Consider the following 26316-nt stretch of genomic DNA (forward strand, 5'->3'; position numbering starts at 1 on the left):
TGCATGTTCACCGATTTCCTGGGGGGGGGGGGGGTAGGGATTAGGGACCAGGGAGCGGTGACAGAAACGAATTGGGAGAAACTATTCATAATGGCACCTGTAACTTCCTCAGGGACAAGAAGAAAAACCTCGTTTTTGCAGGCAAACCGGTGCTGGAGGGCCCCACTCTAGTGCTACATTGGGGTCCACGCCTCGGTGCTTTCCAGCCCTTTTGAGGGCGTGGGGATCCCCGGTGTGGCCGCTGGGCTAAGGGGTGGGTTCTGATCCCAGCCGCCTGCAGGTTCAAGGGCTTCTGGCTGGGAGAGGGAACAGGCCAGACCGGTTTGGTCGGACCCGCTTGGGACCGTGACACAATCCTAATGTCATCCAGGCAATTGCCAGACATTTCGTAAGGATCCTCGCCACAAAGCAGTGTGACAGAAGGACGACTGTCCCCACTGCAAACAAGGGAGAGGGGACAACGCTGACTGTGAGGGATATCCCGACACAGCGTCTCATTAATTCTGGTGACAGCACGCTGCACAAGGGAGGGGCTATCACCCCCAACTTCTCCATTAAGTGACTGTCAAACGGCCACGAGACCAGGGCGGAGCGGAGCCAGGACCCCCGTCCACGTCTATGCAAGCCTGACCGCCAGGAGATGTGTTCCCGGTCCAGACTGCAGCCTTCCCGGATTCCCAGAACTGCCGGATCAAACCGCAGGGCCGGGGAGGCCGGCCAGACGCACGAGGGGTTTTGAGGGGATCTGCTCGTTAGCGCGACACAGGGACGTCGCCAAGTCCCTCCGTCCATCCATCGCAGGCTGTCTAAATAGACCCTGATGAGGACACTGGTGGGTTGGCGGTTGCGGGGGGGATGAACCTGTGCAGCCGCACAAAGAAACGAGGACACTGTGTAAAGGTAGCTGTTTTACGTCACTGATCAAATAATAATAACGATAAACAATAATAATAAAATAAGAATAATAATAACAAGCCATCCACCAAGTCTGAAGCAAAATGAGCCAAATACTTTTACCTGTACATTAATCTTGTAACATCCGGGGCACTCCAGTGGGTGGGAGGCAGTGGGGTATGTGGAGGGCCCATTATCATGTCCCTCAGACAGACAGGTAAATAAATAGATAGAGGGATGTGTGTGTGTGTGTGTGTGTGTGTGTGTGTGTGTGTGTGCATGTGTGCCCACACTTGCAAAAGTAAATTTCATATGAATAAGTGTATTAAATGTCCCATGTGTGAAATGCTATTTTTTCAAGTTTATTTATTTATTTTGAGACCAAGAAAGAGAGTGCAAGTGGGGCAGGGGGGCGGAGGGAGAGAGAGAAAATCCCAAGCAGGCTCTGTCAACGCAGAACCCACAGAGCCCGATGCGGGGCTCGAACTCACGAACTGTGAGATCATGACCTGAGCTGAAGTCGGATGCTTCATGGACGGAGCCCCCCAGGCGCCCCTGCAAATGCTAATTTTTAAGAGAGAGGACGCAAGGGGCTCTGGATGCCAGGTGCTACCTTCCTCCAGGTTCCAGGGTGTGGGGAAGACAGGTCACAGCCTTTGCTTCTAATGTAAAGTCCTCCTGGGAAGGCAGGGGAAGTGGCCCAGTGGTGTCAATGAACAGCAGCCCTTGTAACACCCGCTTGGGTCATCTACAAAGCGTTAGGAAAACTCTTACCCTTCTCTGCGCCCCCCCCCCCAACAGTCCCACACTTCCTGTTTCAGCTTCACGGTGGTTTTCTGAGGCTAGCCGTGTTTGCACTCCCCTTGGAAGTCAGGGGCAGGAGGAATCAAGGGTCATGAAGCTCTGCAAACAGAGGAGACCCAAGGAACTGGCCCAGAGAGACCAGCCCCAGGGCAGACCCCAGAGCACTGACCCCTGCCCAACAGGGAAACCCCCAGGGAGGTGGCAAACAGCAGGCGGCTGTGAGGGTGGTGACAGAAGAATCCCCAGACAGAGGCCGGACAGACACAGCTGAGGTCAAATGCCCCTGGGCTCCAAGAAGGAGGAGGCAAATTAGCTTACTTTCCAGCCCTGGGTACACAACCCATCTCAGTCCAAAGATCCAAACACGAGTGCTCAAAGAGGAAGGAGTCCGTGTGGCACCCGGACACAGCCCCTGGAAGAGACCCGGCTCATGGAACCCCGGGGACAGGAACGTGTGGCCCACCCACAGCCTCCCTCTGTCGCCACGGTCTGTGATCCCCACAGCATGGCTCTGTGTGTCCCATCAGGAGTTGCGCAGGTCAGATGGGTCGGCCGTCCACGTGGATTAGCAGGTGTTTGCCCACGTGAGAGACTGTACATCCACCGACAAATCCCAAACCAGCAGCCATTGGGACACGTCTACTCTGCGTGAGAACACACGTCAGAGTTTACGGCACAGGTCAGAGTCAAATGCGCCTCGGTGCGTGGAGGTTTCTCGGTTCTCCAAAGGGCATCACACGGTACATATATCTATCGCCGTACATGCTCCCTCGGGAATCATCTACCATGATAGTTAATATTCATTAGATACGAAGACAAATCTTGACTTTGTATGTTAACTAGGGGTGCACGCTGCTAACATACCTTCATTTCTAAGAAGCAACCTTATATGTGGGCAAAGGAATTGCAAAGTGATACAGGATTTCATTTTCTGGACGGAAACCAAATGTACAGGGAAATGGGCTTTTTTGTTTGTTTGTTTTGCTTTAAAAATCGACTGGCTATTAACATTTTTTTAGTGTTTATTTTTTGAGAGAGAGAGGGAGAGAGAGAGAGAGAGAGAGAGAGAGAGAGAGAGAGCGAGAGCGTGGGCAGGGGAGGGGAAGGGATAGAGGGAGACACAGAATCAGAAACAGGCTCCAGGCTCTGAGCTGTCAGCCCAGAGCCCGACACAGGGCTCAAACCCAAGAACCACAAGATCAGGACCTGAGGGAAAGTCGGACAGAGGCTTAACCGACTGCGCCCCCCAGGCACTCCTTGACTGGCTATTTTAAATGACAAAGTGAGGTATGGGGCAGGTACATCAGCACAAACAACATGCTGTGTGTCCGGCAAAGGAAGAATGAAGAGATTTCAGGACACCTAACCCAGGAGATTAACTTTTTCACTCAGATACACAGCTTAGGGGTCTCGGGAGGAGAATCCAAAGGCACACTGGCAAAGTGAGCCCCATGTTTATTACCTTTTCAAGGTCAGACTCCTCTGCTGCTTACTTTTAACCTGCAATGCATTATGGAGCTGAAGTCATGAGATTCCAGACAAAAAAGCATGGGAAGTTGTACAGTGGCCGAAATTTCCAGAAGGCCTTGTGAGAAACCCAAAAGGGTCCCTAAACACACTTGGCACTTTGCAAACACCTCCATCTGCCCCACTTCTCCCTGCACACGAACGCAGAGGCCACACTTGGGTCAGCATTTGACATATATACGTGCGGCGAGCCGTGCTGACAGCTCAGAGCCTGGAGCCTGTTTCGGATTCTGTGTCTCCCGCTCTCTCTGCCCCTCCCCTGCTCATGCTCTGTCTCTCTCTGTCTCAAAAATAAATAAACACCAATAAATAAATAAATAAATAAATAAATAAATAAATAAATAAAAGATAAACAAACTTAAAAAAAAAAGAAATAATAATACCCCAAGTAGTAAGTGTTCACTATGGGACGGGTTATATACATGCTTCAACGATTTGATCTTCACGGTTCCACAAAGCAGTGTTACAGACGTGTTACAAACACAGAGCGTCTCAAGCAGGTTCCCTGGAAAAGAGAGCCTGAGTTTCTGTGCTGACCCTTTCATAGCTCGTGCAATCCCGGGGAAGCAAGAGTGAGGCGGGGGGCGGGGAGTGGACATCAGATCGCAGGTGCCCGGCTGCTGACAGCTCTGTGGCCAGATCACTGCTCAGTGTCACCTGAGGCCCGTCCTCCAAAGCCACTGTTTACTGTCTCTTTTCAAATGAGTTTACCCTCACAGCAACTGGGTCCTAAGTCACGTCACACTTCAGTGACCTCAGGACAGGAGGAGAGAGCTGCTTGGCACTGGAGAGAGGCCTGGGGTTGTCACAACGTGCTCATAAGTGACACAGGAACAAGAGGCGGCCACCACACCGGGTCTCCTGTCTGACCAGTCTGGCCAGAGAGCGGAGCACGTATGCAGATCTGGACAGGTGCATCGGAACCTGCCGACGCCTGCGGGCCCGCATGAGGCAGGTCAGGTTCAGGCTCAGGAGTCCTGGCTTCCTTCCCCAGGGCTCCGCCACTCCTCTCCTTCTCATTTCCTCCAGCGGGACAGATGACCCTTAGCTCAAACCAAAGCAAATCCAACCGTGACTCTGGTTCGTCATAATAACCCTTGATTCTGCGAAAGCCAGAGTCAGGAAAGGGAACGAGTATTCTATAGTTTCTTCATAGACACTTTGTTTAGAGTTTCAATTGGAAAATTGATGTTCGCGGGGCGCCTGGGTGGCTCAGCCGGTTGAGTGTCCGACTCTCGATTTCGGCTCAGGTCACGATCTCACGGTTTGTGGGTTCAAGCCCCGAGTCCAGATCTGCATGGACAGCGCGGAACCTGCTTGGGAGTCTCTCTCTCCTTCTCTCTGCCCCTCCCCTGCTCTCTCTGTCTCTCTCAAAAATAAATAAGCTTAAGAAACGTTTTAAAAAGAAAGTTGATATGCACAGTTATACCAATCCTCCCGATGAAGAATCTTTAGTCAAGAAACAAGAGACTCTTTGTCACCCTGATTGAAGACGTGGCAGGATCGAGCACCAAAGAATATCAGAAAGCAGCTGACCATTCTATTTACACAAGACAGCGGTTCATCAGAAGTGCTCTTTGTGTGCGGCTTCTGGCCCCCCTCTGCCCTATGACTGAGTCAGCAAATTCGGAAAAGAGAAACCCAAATGTCTCCAACACGCACATTTCCATCTGAAGTCTATTTTTACACCCTCTGAAATGAACTTGGGTCTGAAGGCACCTGTGTTGTCTTAGAAACACTTCCTGCCAAGCGTAACCTGTGGACAGCGGCCGACTCTGGACACCCGCCTGAGCACACGGCTGAGTTGGACAAAATAAAATGCACCCCTTTAGGAAAAGGGGAAGAGAAAACACTTACTCTCGAAAGGTTCCTTTATGCAGCCCAAACACCGCAAAACTCCGAGCCAGCCCTGGCTGTGATGTGGTGAATAGCCCTAGTTCCGTTCAAAACAAGGTTTCCTCCAAAGACGCCGATTCTTGGGTAGAGTCCTGAATTTCCTCAATACGCTCATTCATTCACATGTTTATTATGTGCCTACTATGTGCCAGGCACTGTTCTCTGGAGCCTTGTGGGGAAAGACAGGGCCCGGGAACTCAGTGCATTTTGGCATCAGACAAAACCATCTGGCTGATGGCTGACACTCGACTCGCTTTAAAAAGAGACAACACTCTTCATTAAACAGAGGTAACGCCAGCACAAATATTCACAGCGGCATAAATGTAGTAACCGTGGTCAGATCCTATCCTGAGACTGGAGTTTAATAAGAGAATATCTCCAGGGGAAAAAACGAGAGGCACAAATTTTACATGTGGAGACCCGAGAGATCCGAAGGTTTTTTTTTTTCCCCTCAATGTTGGTTTGATAACCATTTCCTTGTATTTACTGTGTGCCTAAAATACGTTCTGTCGTTCAACTTAAACACACACACACACATCACACACACGTATGCGGGAAGATCAGGGTTCAGAAATCTGCAAGGGTGTATGTGTGCTCCCAAGACACAGTACTGACGTCTTATTAACTTTTTGGTAAATTTAATTATTTGTACAGAGATACTATGGGAGCTCCTTAGCTAAGGAACATGGACGCGCTTCCTCGGCGGCCGCCCAAACTGTATTCATCCTTTGTGGTCTAACCAGTCCTCCACCTCGGAACCCATTTGGGATGGCCCAGCAGCCTGGTACACATCCATGCTGGTGGTCAATGCACTGGTTTACAAGCTTTGGTATACAAAAGAGCCAGCTGGAGGGCTTCTGACGATTCCCTAGTAGATTCTGATTCCTGAATATTTACAGAGCATCCTGGTTGATGCTGAGCGCAGCTGAGGACCACTGGTGTAAGCCGACCATGGCGAAGCAAGGGTCGAGGAGAGAGAAAAACAGCTCTTGATTGATTATAGGTCCCACCGACTCCATTAGCCTCCACCTACTTTCTGTAAACTTAACCCCAGGTCTTAAAAAGGACAGACTAAGATTAAGGGGCTGGGAAGTGCGTCCAAGTATAGTAGGCATGAAGAGTGGATTCTCTGTTGATTTCTCTGGCTCGAATGCGTGGGGTACAAGACAGGGACAGTCTATCTCAGGGGTCCACAAGCTTCCACCCACTGTGTTTTTGTATGACCAGCAAGCTAAGAATGTTTTTACAATTTGAAAATGGTTGAGGGGGACAAAGCAAACGAGGAATGATCATTCATGACACGTGGATTCCCAAGAAATTCAAATTTCAGCGTCCATAAATAAAGCTTTATTGGAACCCAGCCATGCCCGTTCATTTACATAAGGTCTGAGGCTGCTTTTGCCAAAAGATGTCAGAGTGGAGGGGTCCCCACAGAGACACACGCCCCCCCCTCCCCCGCGGCAGGAAATACCTGCCATCTGGCCCTTTACTGACAAGTGGAGGGACTCCCCACCCGTAGAGCCTTGCCAGACACACAGACCCTCCGGAATCTGGACCCTCTCATTCCACGCTTTCTTTGATCCTTTCTGGAAAATGCACAGATTGATCCTTGGAGCTGGTGGGTGGCCAGCTAGTAAGGCGGATCTCTGCGGCTCCGACCCGTCTGAGGATTTTCTTCCCAAGAGGCCACTGTGTTATTCCCAAACAGTTTATGCCTGCGGTACCTAACTATAATCCCGTCACTTAAATAGAACGTTACAGAACATAAAGGACGTAAAGAGGGGGAACGGGATGATTTTCACGGAACCTAAGTTAAGCATTCAAGGAACACAAGAGGGGGGGGGGTGGCTGAAATTAACGAACGAACGAATGTTTACTTGGGTGACGGAAAGACAACTGAACAGGAGGAAAAAACAAATTGGTCCGCAGCCAGAAGGTCCTGCACTCAGATTTTATCAAAATTCTTTTCAAATTCTTGATTGACTTTTTAGGGAATCTGCGGTTGAAAAGCCGCGGGCAATGATTCCTGGGTGCGTGTGCACCAGAGGACTGCAAAAACATGTCAAGGCTTTTTGTGGAAACACTTGGCCTGTTAAACTAAGGTACTGACCACGTGACCCACCCTTAATCCCAACCAGGGCAGAGGAATGGTTTCTGCCATCACGTGGTCACTGTCCCCACGCTCCCTGCTGTTCACGTGTGATGGATGTCCGCATGATGTCCCCCATGAAGTCCCCATGATGTCCCCATGACGTCCCCCACCACACACCTGAGAGCGCTGCACAGGGTATGGGAACCTTCAACCCCGGGACAGCCTGCCTCAACCACTCTGTGATTCGACCCCAGAGAAGCCACAGTCAAAAGACATTAAACAGGGGCTCCTGGGTGGCTCAGTCGGTTAAGCATCTGACTTCAGCTCAGGTCACGGTCTCAGGGTTCATGAGTTCGAGACCTGCGTTGGGATTCTCTCTCTCTCTCTCTCTCTCTCTGCCCCTCACTCAATCTTTCTCTCTCTCTCTTAAAAATACACACACACATATACATATACATATACACATATATATATATATATATACATAAATAAACATTTAACATTGCAAGAACTATAGACAGTTTTGCTATTTAACACTCCACCATGGGCCGTGCAAGAAAAATAACTCACTTAAATATGGAACCTTTAAAGGGAAAATCCAGAGTACTGAGAATAAACGCGGTCAGGAAGGAGACCGAGCAGAGCTCCTCCCGAGATCCTCAGCATCCACGCGGAGCACCCAGACCCCTGACCGCTCAAACAAACACAGGGCTGGCCAGCCACCTCTGCGTCTCTGTGTCTGGGCGCTCATCTATGGAACCCGCAGCAACAACCCCACAAATACCCGCCTTCTCTCTCCTGGGACTACAGTCCAATCATCCTCGACTGCAAAGCAACCCCAAAACATAAAGCTGTATGTGCTGTGAATTTTCAATCTGCGTCCTAGCTTGTCACAAAAATGCTCCGGGCAATATGGCAGGCGCCTCTACTTACAATTCCCCACTTGCCAAAAAAGAAAGGGGCGTTCCTGAAAAAACCATTCTAGAGAGCAGGGGAGCAGGTGCCGAGGCGGACTTACCTTCCGCAAGGAGCTTCCGCGGGTGGGAAGGGAAACTATCCCCCCCGCCCTGCAGGCAGCTCTCGCCTCCCAAGTGCCCGGGGGGCCCTTTCCTGGCATATTTATAGTGACCGGGCTTATTTGGCATTTAAAGTCAAGATTCTAAAAATAAACGCTAAGTTTCGCCAGGCAAACTAATTTTACCTATCTGAAAAGTTAACTTGCCTAAATATTTCACTCATCACACACAACTCCAAAAATACATAGACACTGCAGTGGTTTTAGAATTCCCACACCTCCTATGGCTTATTTGAGGTGTTTATATTTAAAGTGTCACCGAACCGCTCCCAGGCTCGGGCACCCACCCAGCGTTCCCTTTGGTGAGGTCAGCTGCACCATCTCCCCATTAAGGGTGGTCTCCCCAGCGTCACTGTTCTGGTCCCCCACCCGCAATCTCTCCTTGTAGCGGATGGTGCCCTGGCCTCAGACTCCGCCTCCTTCCCAAATGCAGCCTGAGCCTCAGGCTGGGGCACCCACCTCTTCTCCTGCCCAGGGCCCCCATCACCTGCCGCGTGTGTCCACGGCTGCCATCCTCCCCCCACGTACTCAAACTCACACCAGCCTGTTTCCACATCTCCCCTCCCACACACACACCTGTGCCTGCAAGGTCATCACACATCCTTGCCGTCTGCCGGGCAAAAAGCATCACTCAGTTCCAATGGTCCCTTCTCGTCCCCACATCCAAAAGCCAGCCACAGCCCACGGGCCACACCTTTGCAGGAGCCTCCACTATTGCCCCTCTTGTCCACGGTCACTACTGCCACTCTCACGTCAGGTTTTGAAGGGGCTTCTGAGATACTCTTATTAGGGTGAATTCTTCTCTGATGCAAATACTTTGACTTGATTTTCATGCCTGTGTTTTTATTATTTTTTAAATACTTTTAAAGTGTTTATTATTTACTTTTGAGCGACGGAGAGAGACGGAGCATGAGTGGGGGGTGGGCAATGAGATTGGGACACAGAATCCGAAGCAGGCTCCAGGCTCCCAGCTGTCAGCACAGAGCCCGACGCGGGGCTCGAACTCATGAGCTGAAGTCAGACGCTTAACAGACTGAACCTCCCAGATGCCCCAGGTCTGCGTTTTATAGACACTGGTTTGGGCTGATGTGGGAAACACCAGTATTATCCCATTAATGCCAAAACGATCTGGGCCTGGTCTTCACCTCTCTACTGCCTGGAAAGCCCAGCTTCCTGAGCCCCCTGAGAAGTGATGCAGGAGGGAGGTGGGGTGGAGGGAGGTGGGGTGGGGAAGGCAAAGGGATCCAGGACAAGGGGGAGCAGGGAAGCGAGTAAGACAGTAGATGTCTGCTCCCCTCAGGATGCATCAGAGCAAGGGGGGGACCCAGGGCAAGCCGCAGAGGGAGAGGGACCGGAGGGCTGGCTACGGACAGCAAGTCTGCCCCAGGACCCGGGCCTCCCCCAGCTGCAGGGACAGGTGGGTGGGGCACTAGAGAGAGGCAGGGACAAGGTCTGTACCTAAATCCTGAAGCCCAGGGCTGCCCTGGAGACTTCTGTGTCTCTCTCTACCAGTGATGCTACGTGACGTTAAGGAAAGTCCTGAGTGTCGGCTCAGAGTGCACTTTCGCAGTGAGACTTCGTTTGAGATTGTCGGGAATCCCGCTTCCAGATTTGGGTCACAGGACCGGGCTGCTGTGGCGTCTGGCCCCTGCACCCCCCGCCCCTGCCATGCTGATGGGCCCCCCCACTTGCCAGAACCCACCTGTGGGGCAGGGAACAGGGGAGCGAGGCTCCAGCAGGGAAGGGAGGCACCCCTTTATGCGAGGACATGCCCAGAGAAAACAGAAATGAAGGTCCTCACCACCATCCAGCAGCAGACTTGCAGGTCGAGGCCTGGGAGACGCCGTGGCAGGGACAGAGATGTCCCCAACCATATGTTGCTGCTGTCACTTGCACAACTTGGAAGACACACAGAGGCCCAGACAGCGGGGACCCAGGGTCCCCCCCCCACCCGGGACACGGGGCGGGGTGGGGGGAGGCCCTCCCCCACTGGGAGCTCTCTGAATTCCTCAGGCGGCTCCACCAGGCCAGGACAAAGAATCATCCAGAAGGTCAGAAATTCCAGCTGTTGCCTCGCAGTGGAAAATCAAAAGGCAACTGTCTCCATTTTTTCCGACACGTGTCTTTGAAGACTGACTACATTTTGCAGCCCCGCGTCTCTCCCCAGTTGGGTTCTCTGTTTCCTCCCATCTGCCCAGCTAGGGTTTTAATAAAGACGCCCTTATCAGGCCCTTATTTGCCCTTCAATGGCAGTGAGCTCAGCTCTTTTTTCCTGGGGAACGCCCTCCGGCTTCCCCAAACAAAAGCCACTGCTCTAAACACTGGGGGTTCCTTGTTGGAGGAAACAAACACCCTGGTGAAGCCTGTAAAGGAAGATGTGCGCTCCGGCTCCAGGCCCCGGAAGAGACGCCCCTCCTTTTGGTTACAAGAAAACAGGAATCCTCGGGAATCCGTGCAATGAGCGCCCGCAGATTCCGGGCTGCGTGGCCAGCACGCGTCATCAGGCCATCGCAACCTGTGATACGATGCCCTTTCACTGCTTCTAAGCCGGTGTCCCCGGAGGCAGGAGCCTCGCTGGGCAGGACGGGGGCGGCCTTGGTGATTTGTCCCGCTGCGGCCACCGGGGAGCCCAAAAGCCTGGTTCCTTCTGGGAAAGGGCAATCTGACAGCACTTTGGGGAAAGGGTCACAGGTGAGTGGCTACCACCTGCCGTGACTCATGCCATGGCCACCTCTCAGGCCCTATTCCCTCGGACATTCTGGGTAGCTGGAGCAAAGGTGCTGATCGGCCAGTGGGGAGGGGTCCCCGGCCCTGGAGAGTCTGGCCCTCAGCAGACAGTGAGGAGGGAGTCATCGGAAAGTCATAAAAATTGGAAGGCTGGCCAGGTAGGAGTCACAGGACGGAGCAGAGGGTGCAGAGGGTAAGTGGTGCAGCACCAAGGTCAGGGACCCCGTCTAGGGGCAATGACCATGCCCCGATGGTTGCAGCAGACACAACCTGAGCCCCCTGGTCCTGGCTCCCCTGAGGTGCCACCATCGACCTTTGCAGGGGCAGCCGCCAGGGGCTGGACCACAAGCCACGCCAGGACGGGCTTCCTGTGCCCGAGGCTCAGGGGCAAGGCCGTCTCTGTCGCCAGGGGTGCTCTGGGATCCAAGCAAACATCAGGCGAAGCCCAAAACTGCCAGGTCTGCACTTGTGAGGCTCCGCTCCTCCCACCCCCAAGATCTGTCGGACTCTCCCTCGGCTTGTAGCACGTGGCTCCCCGGGCCCACATTCCAGCACACGTGGTCCTGGCCCGGCCAGCACATGCCCCCCGAGGCCCCCTCCCTGGCCACCCTCATTACCCACTCCTCTGGAAAATGACGCTGGTCAAATACCCACAAGGAGAGACTGTTATGCCCCCCCCCCCCCCCCCCCCCCCGCTAAGGACACTGGTGAGGGAAGCGTCCGTAACTGAGCTGATAATGGCACGTCTCTGGCCTGAAATTCTCCAGAGGCTCCTTGGGTCTTAAAAATTCAAGGAAATTGCATGGTGTATGAATTATATCCCAAAAAAGCTATTATTTTTTCAACATTACGGAAACAAAATGTTTATTTTCAATGTAAACATTTCTCCCTCTTAAAGTTCTGAAGTCCCAAAGGAAATTTCTTTCCTTTAAATTTTTTTTTAAGTTTATTTGTTTTGAGAGAGAGAGAAAATGCACACGCGAACAGGGGAGGGGCAGAGAGAGAATCCCAAGCAGGTTCCGTGTCACCAGTGCAGAGCCCCACGCAGGGCTCGATCCCAGGAACTGTGAGATCATGACCTGACCCCCAACCGACTGAGCCACCCAGATGCCCCTCGAAAGAAAATTTCTAAACTCCCTCTAGCCTTCATTGTTGGGTACAACTTTCATTGCTTCTTTAAAAGACACTCCTCCCTCTTCTTTTCTTTTCTTTTCTTTTCTTTTCTTTTCTTTTCTTTTCTTTTCTTTTCTTTTCTTTTTTCTTTTCTTTTCTTTTCCCTCCCCTCCCCTCCCCTCCCCTCTCTTCCTCCCCTCTCTTTTCTTTTCTCTTTTCTTTTCTTTTTTCTTCCCTTCCCTTCCCTTCCCTTCCCTTCCCTTCCCTTCCCTTCCCCTCCCCTCCCCTCCCTTTTCCTTTCCTTTCCTTTCCTTTCCTTTCCTTTCCTTTCCTTTCCTTTCCTTTTCTTGAAAAAGCGCTGACTTAGGTGATGGTGGCTGGTACAGCAAAGAGGCTGGTTAAAGGCAGGGGATCAAACTGAGAAGCAAGTACATCAGGGACCCTGGGAGTCGGGGTCTGGATGGACACACCGTCTGTGAGGCTGGGAGGCACGGGCGTGAGCCCAGAGTGTGTCCTGCCCGGAAACAGGTGTGTGTGTGTGTGTGTGTGTGTGTGTGTGTGTGTGTGTACCTGCATACGTGAACTTAAGGGGGGGAAGAGGGAGAACTGTTGAGCCAATGTACATGTTAGTAACTGGGGAATCCGCACGAGTGCGCGTGAGATTCCCCGTACAAGATATAAACGGCTAAGAAGAATTTGAGAAACTATTTAAGACAATTTTTTTTTCCAAATAAAAGTCGTGGTTACATTTTTAATTTTCGAAAGTTCATGGCTGAGAAGACTTTTTCTTCTAAATTTCCCACTGTATTAAAATATTATTATTATTATCATGTTTTACTGTGTATGTGGTCCTTTCTTCTTCTGTGGGTAAATCATTCTAATTAAAAAAAAAAGAGAGAGAGAGATTCAGGAAGGCTGCGTGGCTCAGTCGGTTGAGCATCCGACTCTTGATTTTGGCTCTGGTCACAATCTCAGTCCCTGGGATCGAGCCCTGTGTGGGGCTCTGTGCTGACAGTGTAAAGCCTGGTTGGGATTCTCTTTCTCTCCCTCTCTCTCTGCCTGTCTCCCTCTCTCTCAAAAGAAGTAAATAAACTTATTAAATAAATAAATAAGTAAGTAAATAAATAAATAAATAAATAAATAAAAAGATTCTGTGGCTCCGAGTAACTGACCTCAGTGACCTGCGTGTATATGACCACTCACTAGGAACAGGCATGGACAGACAGACAACGGACCAACGGAGGGGTCGTTGGACAGACGTGACGACGGGACGTTCTTTCTCCGTCGCAGTTCTTGCGCTCCCAGACGGAGATGACCCCAACAGTGCCACCCTTCCTGGGTTGCTCTGGAAACCCAGTCCGTGATCCCCGGTGAACACACCAAGCGCAAGACTGATCCAGAAGGGATCAGGGGACGGTCACGGATGGGTACACAGATGGTCTCCCAGTCCCTAGGCTCTCCAAGCGGGTTGGGGACTCCCAGCCATATTTCAAAGCTGCTTCTGAGGAACCCGGAAGGTGAGGGCGGACGCCCTCGACCCCCTTACAGAGCAGGTGGGTTTCATGTTATTTACCGAGCTCTGTGTGCCTACGTGAAGACAGGACAGAGGGACACCCAGAATAAGAAGCACGGCCCCGGGCAAGTCCTGGAGGACAAGCCTTATCTCTGTACTAACAACACAGCGGCCGCCCTCGAGTGCCAGTGCCACGGATGCTACCACTCCTAAACACCCGTATCAAATGGTGCATAAATTTAGAAGCTCCACATTCACAGAAACTCCCACACGCATGCACACCAAACAGGCTAAATTTGATCCGGAGCTTAACCGAATGGAGCACGCGGCCCAAGGGAGGTCCGCGCAGGAAGAGCACTCCCGTTTAGGGCCACCTGTGTCCCCTCCTTGCCGCCTCGCCAGCAGACAGCGGCGCTATATTTAGGCAGGTCCGTGACTCTGCACGCCGCGGCCCGTGAACCCTGTGCTCATCTTCCGAAGGCCACAACAACAAAAATAGTAAACGGAACCAGTAGTAAAATGACAACCATAATCTACAGAACGGGGGTGGGGTGGGGGGAGGGGGAATCCCTCGACCCTCGACGTGTGCTGTGATTTTTCTAGATGATTTCAATTTGGAGCGAGCTGGCAAGTACGGAAAGAGCCAGGCTGCCGCACACGCTGAGTGTAATGACCCTTCGTTGCGCCTCCTTCTTGACCAGTCCCTGCGCCCAGGCGACAGGCGGCCTGCGGGGAACACTCCTCTCCCAGACACTTGTGGCCCCATGAGGATCAGCACAGCTGTCGTCCCTCTCGAATTACCAGCAGGTCCCGCCCTGTGTACCAACCGGGCACCTACGGGCTAATAACGTAGGGCTTAGCTTTTAAAAAACTCAATGATTTATTGACAGGCCACATGACACATTTATGTGAAAGGCGCTGTACCCATTTTAAATTCTAAGCGAAAAACTGAAGTTTGAACGTCTCCGAAAGTTATCTACCGACACTCAGATAGTTCTAACAAGGGACATGGCCCAGAAAATGAAAACGTATGGAACAAAGGAACAGGCCTGTCGGAACTACTAAGAAGAAAACAGAAAGTGCTGTGTTTACCCCGGGTACTTCCAAAAGTGTATTATACTGCTTTTGATCGTTTTATTTCCTTTCTGTCTTTAAATAAAGGGCCTACAGTTTTCAAGCGTATTTACCAAACGCTACAATTATTTTTTAATTTTTATTCAAGTTTATTTATTTATATTGAGAGAGAGACAGAGAGTGAGCTGAGGGGAAGGACAGACAGAGAGGGAGAGACAGAATTCCAAAACAGGCTCCGAGCTGTCAGCACAGAGCCCGACGTGGAGGCTCGAACTCACGAACCGTGAGATCATGACCCGGGCTGAGATCAAGAGTCAGATGCTTCACCAACAGACGCACCCCCCTTCAATTTTTTTAATGTGAGATACTTTGGCACATGGATTTTTTAAATAGACTTTTTTTTTTTTTGAGCAGTTTTACAACAAAATTTCACAGCGGAATCTCACAGCAAATTCAGGAGGTACTGAATATACTTCCTGCCCTCACACATGCACAGCCTCCCCAGCTAAGAGGGCTGGGCTTGGTGACCTGCTTCCGGAACGCAGTGCGAGGCTAAGTGACAGTGTGTGATTTGGAAGGCTCGGTCATAAAGGCAGTGCAGCCTCCTCGAGGTTCTTCTCGAATCCCCGGCTCGACAGGAAGCTGGATGCCATGTGGAGAGGTCCACGTAGCAAAGAACTGAGATGTCCCGCCAAAAGTGAGCAAAAGTGGCATGAGCCAGCTTCTGGCCACTCTGTAAGCACGGCTGCAACCTGAGGGGACAGCCCGAGTCACAACCACCCAGGGGCACTATCCGCACTTTGCTGGTAATCTGTGTTCGGCACATCCCACAACAGAGTGGTACAAGTGATGAACCCACGTTAACATCATTGTCACTCAGAAACCATAGTCTACATGAGGATTCGCTCTTGGCGTTGTCCGTGCTATGGGCTTGGATGAAAGGAGAATCACGTGTCTCTACCATTTTAGCATCATACAGACCAGTTTCACTGCCCTAAAAAGCCTTGTCTTTTCTTTTTTTTTTTTTTTTGATTAAAGTTTATTTATTTATTTTGAGAGGGGGGGTGGGAGAGGCAGAGCAAGAGAGAAGGAGAGAAAGAGAATCCAAGCAGACTCTGCACTGTCAGCACGCAGCCTGACGCGGGGCTCGGGCTCACGTGCGAGATCATGACCTGAGCCGAAATCAAGAGCCCGACGCTTAACCGACTGAGCCACCCAGGTGCCCCGAGCCCCAAAAATCCTTTGTGCTCTGCCTATTCATGTCTCCCCTCCACCCTAATCCACTGACCTTTTCATTGTTTTCATAGTTCCGTCTTTTCTAGAACTTCACAGAGTTGGAATCGTACCATCTGTAGCCTTCTCGGATAGGCTTCTTTCATGTAGTAATATGCATTCAAGGTTCTGCTAGGTCTTTTCATGTTTTGACAGCTCATTACCTTTTAGTGCTAAATATGACCCATTGTCTGGATGTACCCAGCACAGGCATGTTAAAAGAAAAAAGTTAGTGGTTCCAATGGGATGAACACACTGTGCTCTGTCTCCCGCTCCGGGCAGCTAGCAAACCTGGCCAGAGTGCACGGCACGGCTGTTGGAGGATGCTGAGCACTAAACTCTACCAGGTGAATTGAGGATGAAGACCAGAATTCCCATACTTCCAAACTGGTGCTAAGTTGGCCACTCTTGTGCCCTAGCCTGGACTCCACGCGGCCTGAGCCCACAGAGGGCGAAGGCAAGGATGGAGTGCACTGCAGGAGGAACCCTCTAGTTCCAGACTCCAAGAGAGAGAAAGGGGTCCCCTGATGCTCAGAGAGAATGGGTGATCCTCCTGTATTCTTGCCTCCCTTCTCATGATCCAGTCCCTAAGCGGTGCTTCAGTAGCGGAGGCACCTGTGGCAACAGTCGCAGCAGCGGGGGCCCAACGGAGCCAGAAACTCTGAGGGGGGACTCTTTTCTCTCTCACCAGAGGGGCTAAGGTCCCAAGAGGGCAGACTAAACCTCATTGCTTTTCCCAATCTCTGCTCTGCTGTTTTGCCGCAGAAGTAGGCAGTCACAGGAAGTGCACCTCAAAGCAGGCTAAATAAAGCCCCAGTTTTCTGGCAAGAAGACAAAAAGGGGAAGCCTAGACAACCAGACAGTACAGAAGAGACTGGAGAGAAGGTGGAGCTCAGGATGCTCCAGAAAGTTATTTACAGACTCATGGTGAAATCTCTTAATAGCTCATGTGTGGACCTGTCCCAAAGTATCACCACAAAAGGCTTTGAGAACTGCTCCATGAGATGGACCACCACCCAGGTCCAAGACTGGCCACTGGTGACATGAACATGGGAACGTCTGAATGCACTGTGAAGGCTTTGGACACAGAACCAACACGAAAACAACAACCACACAAAGCTTGGCAGAAACGGAAGCCTGCACCCAAATGAGTCAAGTGTCTGATGAGACAAAAATGCAATATTCACACTGTTATAAGATTTAAATGAAAGCCAGGGTATCATAACGTACAATTCAAAATGTCTAGGAAAATCCAAATTCACTCTTCATATGAAGACCTAGGAAAATCTCAACTCACAGGGAAAGAGAACCCACAGAGGCCACAGGATGACTACATACTGGGGCTATCTAGTAAAGGCTTCAAATCAACTATTACAAAAGCACTCCAAGAAGTAAGCGCTAACACACCTGAAATAAATAGAAACATGGGAAGTTTCAGCAAAGTAACAGAAGATATAAAACCAAAGAACCAAAAAACAAGAACCAAAAATAAATTTTAGATTGGAAAATACAATAACTGAATTAAAAAAAAAAACCTCATTGGATGGGCCAATATCAGACTCACCAATTTTGAGTATATGTCCATAGAAATTATACAATCTGAATGACAGAAAGAGAAATGACTGATGAAAAATGAACACAGATTAAGGAACCAATGGGACAATACTGAAAAGTCTACAATGCATGTCAACAGACTCCTAGGAGGAGGGGAGAAAGAATGTGTGTGAGAAAAAAAAATGTCAAGAAATAATGGCAGAAAACCCCCCAAATTTGGTAAGACTCATAAACCTACAGATTTAAGAAGTTCAATAAATCCCAAAGAGGATAAATACAAAGAAACCTGCAAAAACTAGTAGCTAGAATGAAGTGGAAAGAAAAGAACCATAAGTGCAGATTTCTATACCCAGCAAATATATCCTTCCTGTATGAAGGTGAAATAAAGGCATTCTCAACTGAAGGCAAACAAAGGCAATTCACTGCCAGCAGATCTGGCTTAAAAAAATTGCTAAAGTAAGTTCTTCTGATAAAATGGAAATGATGCAAGAAGGACATCTGGAACATGAGGATGAGAGAAATAATAAGCATGATAGGCTATTCTCCTCTTAAAAATACAGAGGTAGCAAACCACCAAGGAGGGTTCTTATATGATAATAAGCTATATTATGCATGAATAAACTTCCAAGGAGGTTGTGAGAAGTATGTGTACTTTAACCCTAGGAAAACCATAAAAATAAACAAAGGCTACACTAACAACCACAACAAAAAAATTAAAATAAGACATAAAAATTTTCAAAAAATAAGACAGGAAAGGGGAAACAGGTAAGAAAGAAAACAATGATTAAACAATTGACCTAAATCCAAAAATACCATAAAAACCACAGGTCAATATATTTCATTCATATTGATGGTTTAATATAATGATATGACATAATGATTTACTGTAAATAATGTTCTAAACACTTCAACTAAAGGACAGATTACTCAAATATAGACAGTCCCTGACTTACAATGGTTCGACTTACAATGGTTCAAGTTTTTGACTTTATGATAATGTGAAAGGAATACTCATCCAGTAGAAACCGTATTTCAAATTTTGATTTTTGGTTTTTTCCTGGGCTAGTGATGGTGGTAGGATACTCTCACGATGCTGAGCAGTGGCAGGGAGCTGCAGCCTGAAATCATTAGGATGAACAACCAATACACTTACAACCATGCTGTACCCATACGAGCATTCTGTTTTTTACTTTCGATACAGCATTCAGTAAGTTACATGAGACATTCAACGCTTTATGATAACACAGGCTTTCTATTAGATGATTTTTCCCAACTGTAGGCTAATGTAAGCTGTCTGAGCACATGTAAGGTAGGCTAGGCTATGCTGAAGTTCAGTAGGTTAGGTGTATCAAATGCATTTCCAACTTACAGCATTTTCAACTTACGATGGATTCATCAGGATGTAACCCCATCAGAAGTCAAGGAAGATATGTACATGCTATTTTCAAGAAACTCACTATTTAAAAAAAAATTAATGTTTTTTTTTTTAATTTTTGAGAGAGAAAGAGAGCACACACAGGGGAGGGGCAGAGAGAGGGAGACACAGAATGCGAAGCAGGCTCCAGGCTCCGAGCTGTCAGCAGAGTGTGACGCAGGGCTCAGACTTACAATCTGTGAGATCATGACCTCAGCCCAAGTTGGACATTTAACTGACTGAGACACCCAGGCGCCCCAAGAAATTCACTTTAAAAGTAAAATGAGGGGCGCCTGGGTGGCGCAGTCGGTTAGGTGTCTGACTTCAGCCAGGTCACGATCTCGCCGTCCGTGAGTTCGAGCCCCGCATCAGGCTCTGGGCTGATGGCTCAGAGCCTGGAGCCTGTTTCCGATTCTGTGTCTCCCTCTCTCTCTGCCCCTCCCCCATTCATGCTTTGTCTCTCTCTGTCCCAAAAATAAATAAACGTTGGAAAAAAAAATTAAAAGTAAAATGATGGAAAAAATATACCATGAAAATATTAACCAAAACAAAATTGGGAGTTAAATAAAAATTAAAAATAAATAAAAATAAAAATGAATACAAATAAATAAAAAGTAAAAAGAAAGATAAGAACATTAAAAATAAAAAATTTAAAAACAAAAATAAAATTGTTTAAAAATAAAAAATGTTAACTAACTAGAATTTAAATAAAAATTTTAAAAAAATCCAGTAAAAGGAAAAAGAAAAAAAGAAAGCTGGAGTGGCCTTGAATCGAGATCAGACAAGGACAAAATGTTAGCCAAGTGAAGAAAAATGACCAGAAATAAAAAGGGACATTTCATAACAATAAAAAGGTCAATTCACCAAGAAGATTTAATCATCCTACATTCAAATGCACCAAACAATGAAGCTTTGAAATACATGACACAAAAACTGACAAATGTGATCAGAGAAATAGACAAATCCACAATTAAATTTTGAGACAACGCTCCTCTCTTGCTCATCAACGTAACTAGTACACAATCAACAAGGATATGAAAGAACTCAAAAACTCTACATCAGCCAACCAGATCTAAGTGCTATTTCCATGACCCCACCCGAATGTAGCAGAAAACACATGGTTTTCTAGTGCATGTAGAACATTCACGAAGATAGATCATCTCCTGGGTCATAAAACAAATCTTGTCAAATGTAAAAAGAATTAAAGGCACACAAAGCAGGTTCTCTAACCATACTAAAATTAGACTATAAATCAGTAACAGAAGAAAGGCAACCATAAAATCTTTAAGTACTTGGAAAGTAAAAAACATACTTCTACATAGTTGACTGGTTAAAGAGGAAGTCTCAAAAACTTGAACATAAATGAAAAAAAAAATCCAAGTTGGTAATTGGTGAGATGATAAAAAAGTCCTCAGAAGGAAATGTAGAGTATCAAATACTTATATTAGGAAAGAAATGTCTTAGATAGTCCAAGCTCCACCCATCAAATTTAAAAAAGAACAAATCACCTAAATCATGAGAAGGCAGGCGATGATAAAGGTAAGACCAGAGAAAACAAAAAGGAATTGAGGACAAAATGTGGTTCTTTGTAAAGATCAATCAGGTTGATAAGCTTATAACAAGCATGACAGAAAAGAGAGAAACACCGATTAGTAACATGAAGAATGAAAAAGAAGAGATCACTACAGAAACCACAAATTCAACAACTTACATGAAATAAACTTATTCCCCCCAAATCACATACGACGCAAACTCCCTGAAGGTAAAACGGATAACCCAAATACACGTACTTAAAAATGTGAATTTGTGGTTAAGAATACTATGGAAAAGAAATCTTCAGACCATAGGGTTTCGTTGGAAAATTCTACAAAACATTTAAGAAAAATAAATAAACCGTACAAATTTTACATAACCTTTTCTGAAAAATGGAGGAGGAGGGGATACTTCTCAAATCCTCGTATAAGGCCGGTATTACCATGATGCCAAAACCAGACAACTACATCTCAAGAAAAGAAAACTATATACCAATATCCCTCATGGACACAGATGCAAAAATCCTAAAAAAAAATTAGCAAATAGAATCCAATGGTATATGAGAAGAAGAACCCACAGGTGAGCGGGTTTTATTTCAGGAATGCAAGGCTGGTTCAATATTTGAAAAGCAGTAAACGTACTTCCAGTTATGGAATGACAAGTCATCGAATAAATGAAACAGCACAGGGAATATAGTTAATGATATCGTAGTAGTGATGCATGGTGACAGATGGAGGTTACAGATGGTAAGCACCACAAAATGAATGGAGTTGTTGAATCACTATGTTGTACACCTGAAATGAATGGAATGTTGGATGTCAAATATACTTCAATAAAAAAAATAATTTAGTGAAAAAAAATTTTTTTAACGTTTATTTATTTTTGAGAGATGGGAGACAGAGCATGAGTGGGGGAGGGGCGGAAAGAGAGGGAAACAGAATCTGAAACAGGCTCCAGGCTCTGAGCTGTCAGCGCAGAGCCCGATGTGGGGCTCGGACTCAGAAAGGGCGAGATCACGACCTAGGGTGAAGTTGGACGCTTAACCAACAGAGCCACCCAGGCGCCCCAAAAATGATTTATTTTTTAAAAGATTGACAGGGGCGCCTGGGTGGTTCAGTCGGTTAAGCGTCCGACTTCGGCTCAGGTCATGATCTCACGGTCCGTGGGTTCGAGCCCCGCGTCGGGCTCTGTGCTGACAGCTCAGAGCCTGGAGCCTGTTTCAGATTCTGTGTCTCCCTCTCTCTGACCCTCCCCCGTTCATGCTCTGTCTCTCTCTGTCTCAAAAATAAATAAACGTTAAAAAAAAAATTAAAAAAAAATTTAAAAAATAAAAAAAATAAAAGATTGACAAATTGAGTTACAGGGTATTTAAGTCAAAATCTGTTCTTCTGAATTAAAATTTTATCAATGTGATGTCTCTCCCATCATTAGAGCATAAAGGACAGGCCAGTTTGCTTTTTAAATAGGTGAGTAAATAAGGTGCCATATCAACCACGCGCACATGGACATATGAAATGAAGAAAAGCGTTTGGCTTAATTTAACACCAACAACTCTCATTAAACCAGAATAGGACAGAGCTTCCTCTACGAAACACCTTCAGCCAATTTCATACTAAATGGTGAAAGACTGAATGCTTTTAAGACTGTGAGCAAGACAAGGATGTAGAGACCCTCATTCCTCCTATTCAGCCTATGCTGTGAAGTCAGAAGAGAAAAAGAAATAAAATATTGGGAAGAATGGAGTAAAACCATCCATATTTTCTAGACATATATAGACAGTCCCAAAGAATCTGCAACAAAACAAGACCAAAACCTCGTAGAATTAACGAATGAATTTATTTAGCAGGTCAGAAGAGACAAGGTCAACACGCAAATCAATTATATCTCTGTGCAACAATGAACCGGACACTGAAACGTTAAGGTACCATGTAGGATGGGTCTAAAAAAGTAAAATATTTAATTATCAGGGTGCCCAAAATGGACAGAATCCATATGCTGAAAATGACAAAACACTAATAAAAGAAATTTAAGAAGACTTTGTGTAAATGAAAAGATCTAAATTGTTCATGAACTAGAAGATGCAAATTGATTTCTAGATTCAACAAAATTTTAATCCAATGTCCAGCGTGATTTTTTTTTTTTTTTGGCGATACAAACAGATTCCAAAATTTATAAGAAAAGGCAAAGAAATGAGAATAACTGAAACAATTTTGGGGAAAAAAGCAAGAAAGTTGGAAGAATTGTGCTGCCCTGTTTTAAGACTAACTATAAAGGTACACGACGAAATGGTGGTGAAGGAACGGATCCGTCAAAAAAAAAGTTAGAGACTCAAGAAATAGGTCCACAGAAATATAATCAACTGATTTTTGATGAAGGTGGAAAGGCAAATCAATGGACAAATGACAGTGTTTTCAACAATGGTATTGGAACAACTGGACCCAATAGGACAACAGAACAACAATGAAAAGGAAGAAGAACTTTGATGCAAATCCCACACCTTAAACAAAAATGAAATCAAAATGAATCACAGAGCCAAACGGGAAAGTCAAACCACAGGAGAGAATCTCCACGGCCCGGGGTTACTTGGGCCAGGGTTCTCAGACATGGCACCCAAAGCGTGTCTAAGGCATGAAGTGAAAAACAACAACAAAAAAATTGGGATTCTAATCTTCTGAGAAAACTGTTAAAAACCAAAAAGACAACCCACGGACTGGAAGACTAATACTTGTAAATCACATATATGACCAAGGAGTTGTATCCATATTACAGAAAGAACCTTCAAAGTACAACCTACAAAAACAAATAATCTAATTAGGCAAAAGACTTGAACAAAGATTGCCCCAGAGAAGATACATGGATGGCAGATAAACACAAGAGAAGCACTGGATGTCATTAGCCATCAGGCAAATGCAAATTAAAACCACGGTGCACCCTCCCTTCAGACATTTAAGATTGGCTAAAATAAAAAGTTTTGGACGTACCGAGTGCTGATGAGTGTACGAAGCAGTCTGAACTCTCCAACGTTGCTGGTGGGAATGTACAATGGTACAGCCACTCTGGGAAACAGTTTGGCAGTTTCACAGAAACGCACACCCCGTGACCCAAGCAATCCCATGCCTGGGTATCTACCCCAGAAAAATGAAAACTGAAGTCCACACAAACACCTGTAAAAGACTGTTTCTTTCTAGTCGACACACAAATCACAAGAACGCTGAAAACAACACAGACGATGATCTCAACGGAGTGGACGGATAAGCCAAGTGGCGAGGATCCACACAACGGAATGTTACAGCAATAAAAACAGATGAGGAAGTGATAGACGCAAGAAGTTGAATCTCAGAGATGGAAACTCAGTGAAACAGTCCATCTCAGAAGATACGTACTGACTGATGACATCTCTATGGATGCTCAGAAACACAAAATGGTAGCTATAAAAATCAGCGGCTGCTTGAAGACTAGAACGGGATGGTGTGAGCAAGAATCTTGGGGGTGATACACCTGTTCTGTATCCTGATTGTGGTGGCGGTGGCACAGACCTGTATATGCATGAAAGTGCACACAACTCTACACCTAAGGAGTCGATGTGACTCTGTGTCAACTAAAAAATAAAATTTAGGAGTGCCTGGGTGGGTCAGTTGGTTAAGCGTCCAACTCTTGGTTTCAGCTCAAGTCGTGATCTCATCGTTGGTGAGATCGAGCCCCGTGTCGGGCTCTGCGCTGAAAGCACTTAGCCTGCTCAGGATTCTCTGTCTCCCACTCTCTCTGCCCCTCCCCTGTACTCTCTCTCTCTGTCTTTCAAAATAAATAAACAAACATTTAAAAATAAATAAATAAGATTTAGAAATACAAAGAGAAGGGACGCCTGGGTGGCTCAGCTGGTTGAGTGTCCAACTTCGGCTCACATCATGATCTCGTGGTTTGTGGGTTCGAGCCCTGCGTCAGGCTCTGTGCTGATGGCTCGGAGCCTGGAGCCTGCTTCGGATTCTGTGTCTCCCTCTCTCTCTACTCCTCCCCACGCCCCGCCCCCACCCCTCTGGTCCTCTGTCGCTCTCTCTATCTCAGAAATAGGTAAACATTAAACATTTTTCAAAAAGATACAAAGAGAAACTAACTAGATTCAAGTGCCAATCTTCAAGACAGATGTCCACGGAAAATCCTCCCTCCCCACCTAACGTATATACAGTGATGAATCCTTGTTGCCTTTTTAAAGAATAATGGGAAAGAGTCATTAGCAGTCAGAACTTATTATTTTCACTCGTGAATAATGATAGCACAGAAATACAGCCTGGGTGAGCAAGAGGGCAGAGAAATGTCTGCGTTAACAGAGGCGACTCCTGGCGTGCCCCCTGCATTTGGGGCCCAGCGACTTCTGCAGGTCAGCACATTCTGGTGAGCAATGGATAGCAACTGACTGGTTCACGGCCTTTGGTCCCAAATAATGACAGTCCACCATTTGGTTATTTTGCAAGCTATTCTCCCCTACTTTTCTCCTCTCCTTTACTGCCAGACACCTTCAGGAAAATCAGTAGCTGCCCCACCATCCTTTCTCACTACCTGCCTGGCTAAATCCACCTCAGTCCTTTGCTGCCTGAGAGTCCCAGGCCAGCAGCCCTCAGGTGTTGGGCCCCTGGGCCAGCAGCCCTCAGGTGTTGGTGCCCTGGGCCAGCAGCCCTCAGGTGTTGACTCTCTGGGCCAGCAGCCCTCAGGTGTTGACGCCCTGGGCCGGCAGCCCTCAGATATTGATGCCCTGAGCCAGCAGCCCTCAGATGTTGACTCTCTGGGCCAGCAGCCCTCAGGTGTTGACACCCTGGGCCGGCAGCCTTCAGGTGTTGGTGCTCTCATCCACCCTCACCTCACACACTTCCCCTGGGTACTCGCTCACTCTTGGACCATGGTGACAGCAGCACCACAGGACACTGGAAAACCAAATCAATCTGGTGTCATCTATTGCAATCTTGGTTCCCTGAGTCGGGTAGGATGACAGAAAAATACAAGAGGCCCAGTTACATGCGAACTTCATATAAACAGTGACTACGTGGGCCATACTTACGCTAAAATACATTTGTTATTTATCTACAATTCACGTGTAAGTTGGCATCGTGTATTTTCTTGGCCAACCTTGAACCAGCCAGGCCCTGGCATCCTCAGGAACACAGGACAGTGGCACCCTTCAGATGGGGCCGTCATGGTGGAGTTAGCAAGCACCTGACCTAAGTCAGGTCCTACGCCACGTCGTAAATCCTCAGGCTGGCCCCGAAGCCCGGCCTCGCTGCCAGGGTGCAGAGCCCCACATCTGTGCATCCCAGGCCGGCTGCCCTCCACAGGCCCTCGTTCCACCCACATGCAAAGCGAAAGCTGTCATTTTGCTCTTCACTTCAAACAGATGGCTCCAGATTCCAGACCCTGCTCTGCCGGCCACCCAAGGGCACACAGGGTCAGACACCGGGCCCGGGAGGCTTCTGCCGCTTCCGGCTGCGTGACTTTGAATAAGTCCGTGCGTCTTGCCAAGCCACACGTGCAGCAATCCCAGTAGGGACCTGTCCTGCCCTCTGCACGTGGCTCCGAGGACAACAGACTCTCAGCGCTGGCAAACAGGATTTGCCAAGTGCCCTTCAAAGGTTAACTGTTCTCGCCTTCGTTGTCAACCAGGTCACATCCCTAGAAACTCCAAATCGTGTTTCTCCTCATCCTGCACCTGCAACTGGTCCCCAGTCCATCAGTCCTATCTCTGACCCCCGCCTGCGATCCCTCCTGTTTCGCTCCCACCCACGGCCTGACCTCAGAGGCTCACTACCTCCCCCCTTTCCCCTGGGTCCCGACAGTAGCCT

General features: G+C 47.8%; 1 protein-coding gene across 7 annotated transcripts in view; it reads right to left on the reverse strand.

The window, feature by feature from the left end:
- The window catches only part of COBL (cordon-bleu WH2 repeat protein), a 275514-nt gene that overhangs the window by 225666 nt on the left and 23532 nt on the right, over positions 1–26316 (reverse strand). The window contains exon 1 of one of the 7 annotated variants that reach the window (XM_045052143.1): positions 8232–8476. The exons of the other annotated variants lie outside the window; for them this stretch is intronic. The gene's annotated coding sequence lies outside the window, so the exon portion shown is untranslated. Of the gene's footprint in view, positions 1–8231; positions 8477–26316 lie in introns of those variants that run through there. 7 annotated transcript variants of the gene reach the window in all.

This window comes from Felis catus, chromosome A2 (genome assembly GCF_018350175.1).
Source record: "Felis catus isolate Fca126 chromosome A2, F.catus_Fca126_mat1.0, whole genome shotgun sequence".
Classification (NCBI taxonomy): Eukaryota; Metazoa; Chordata; class Mammalia; order Carnivora; family Felidae; genus Felis; species Felis catus.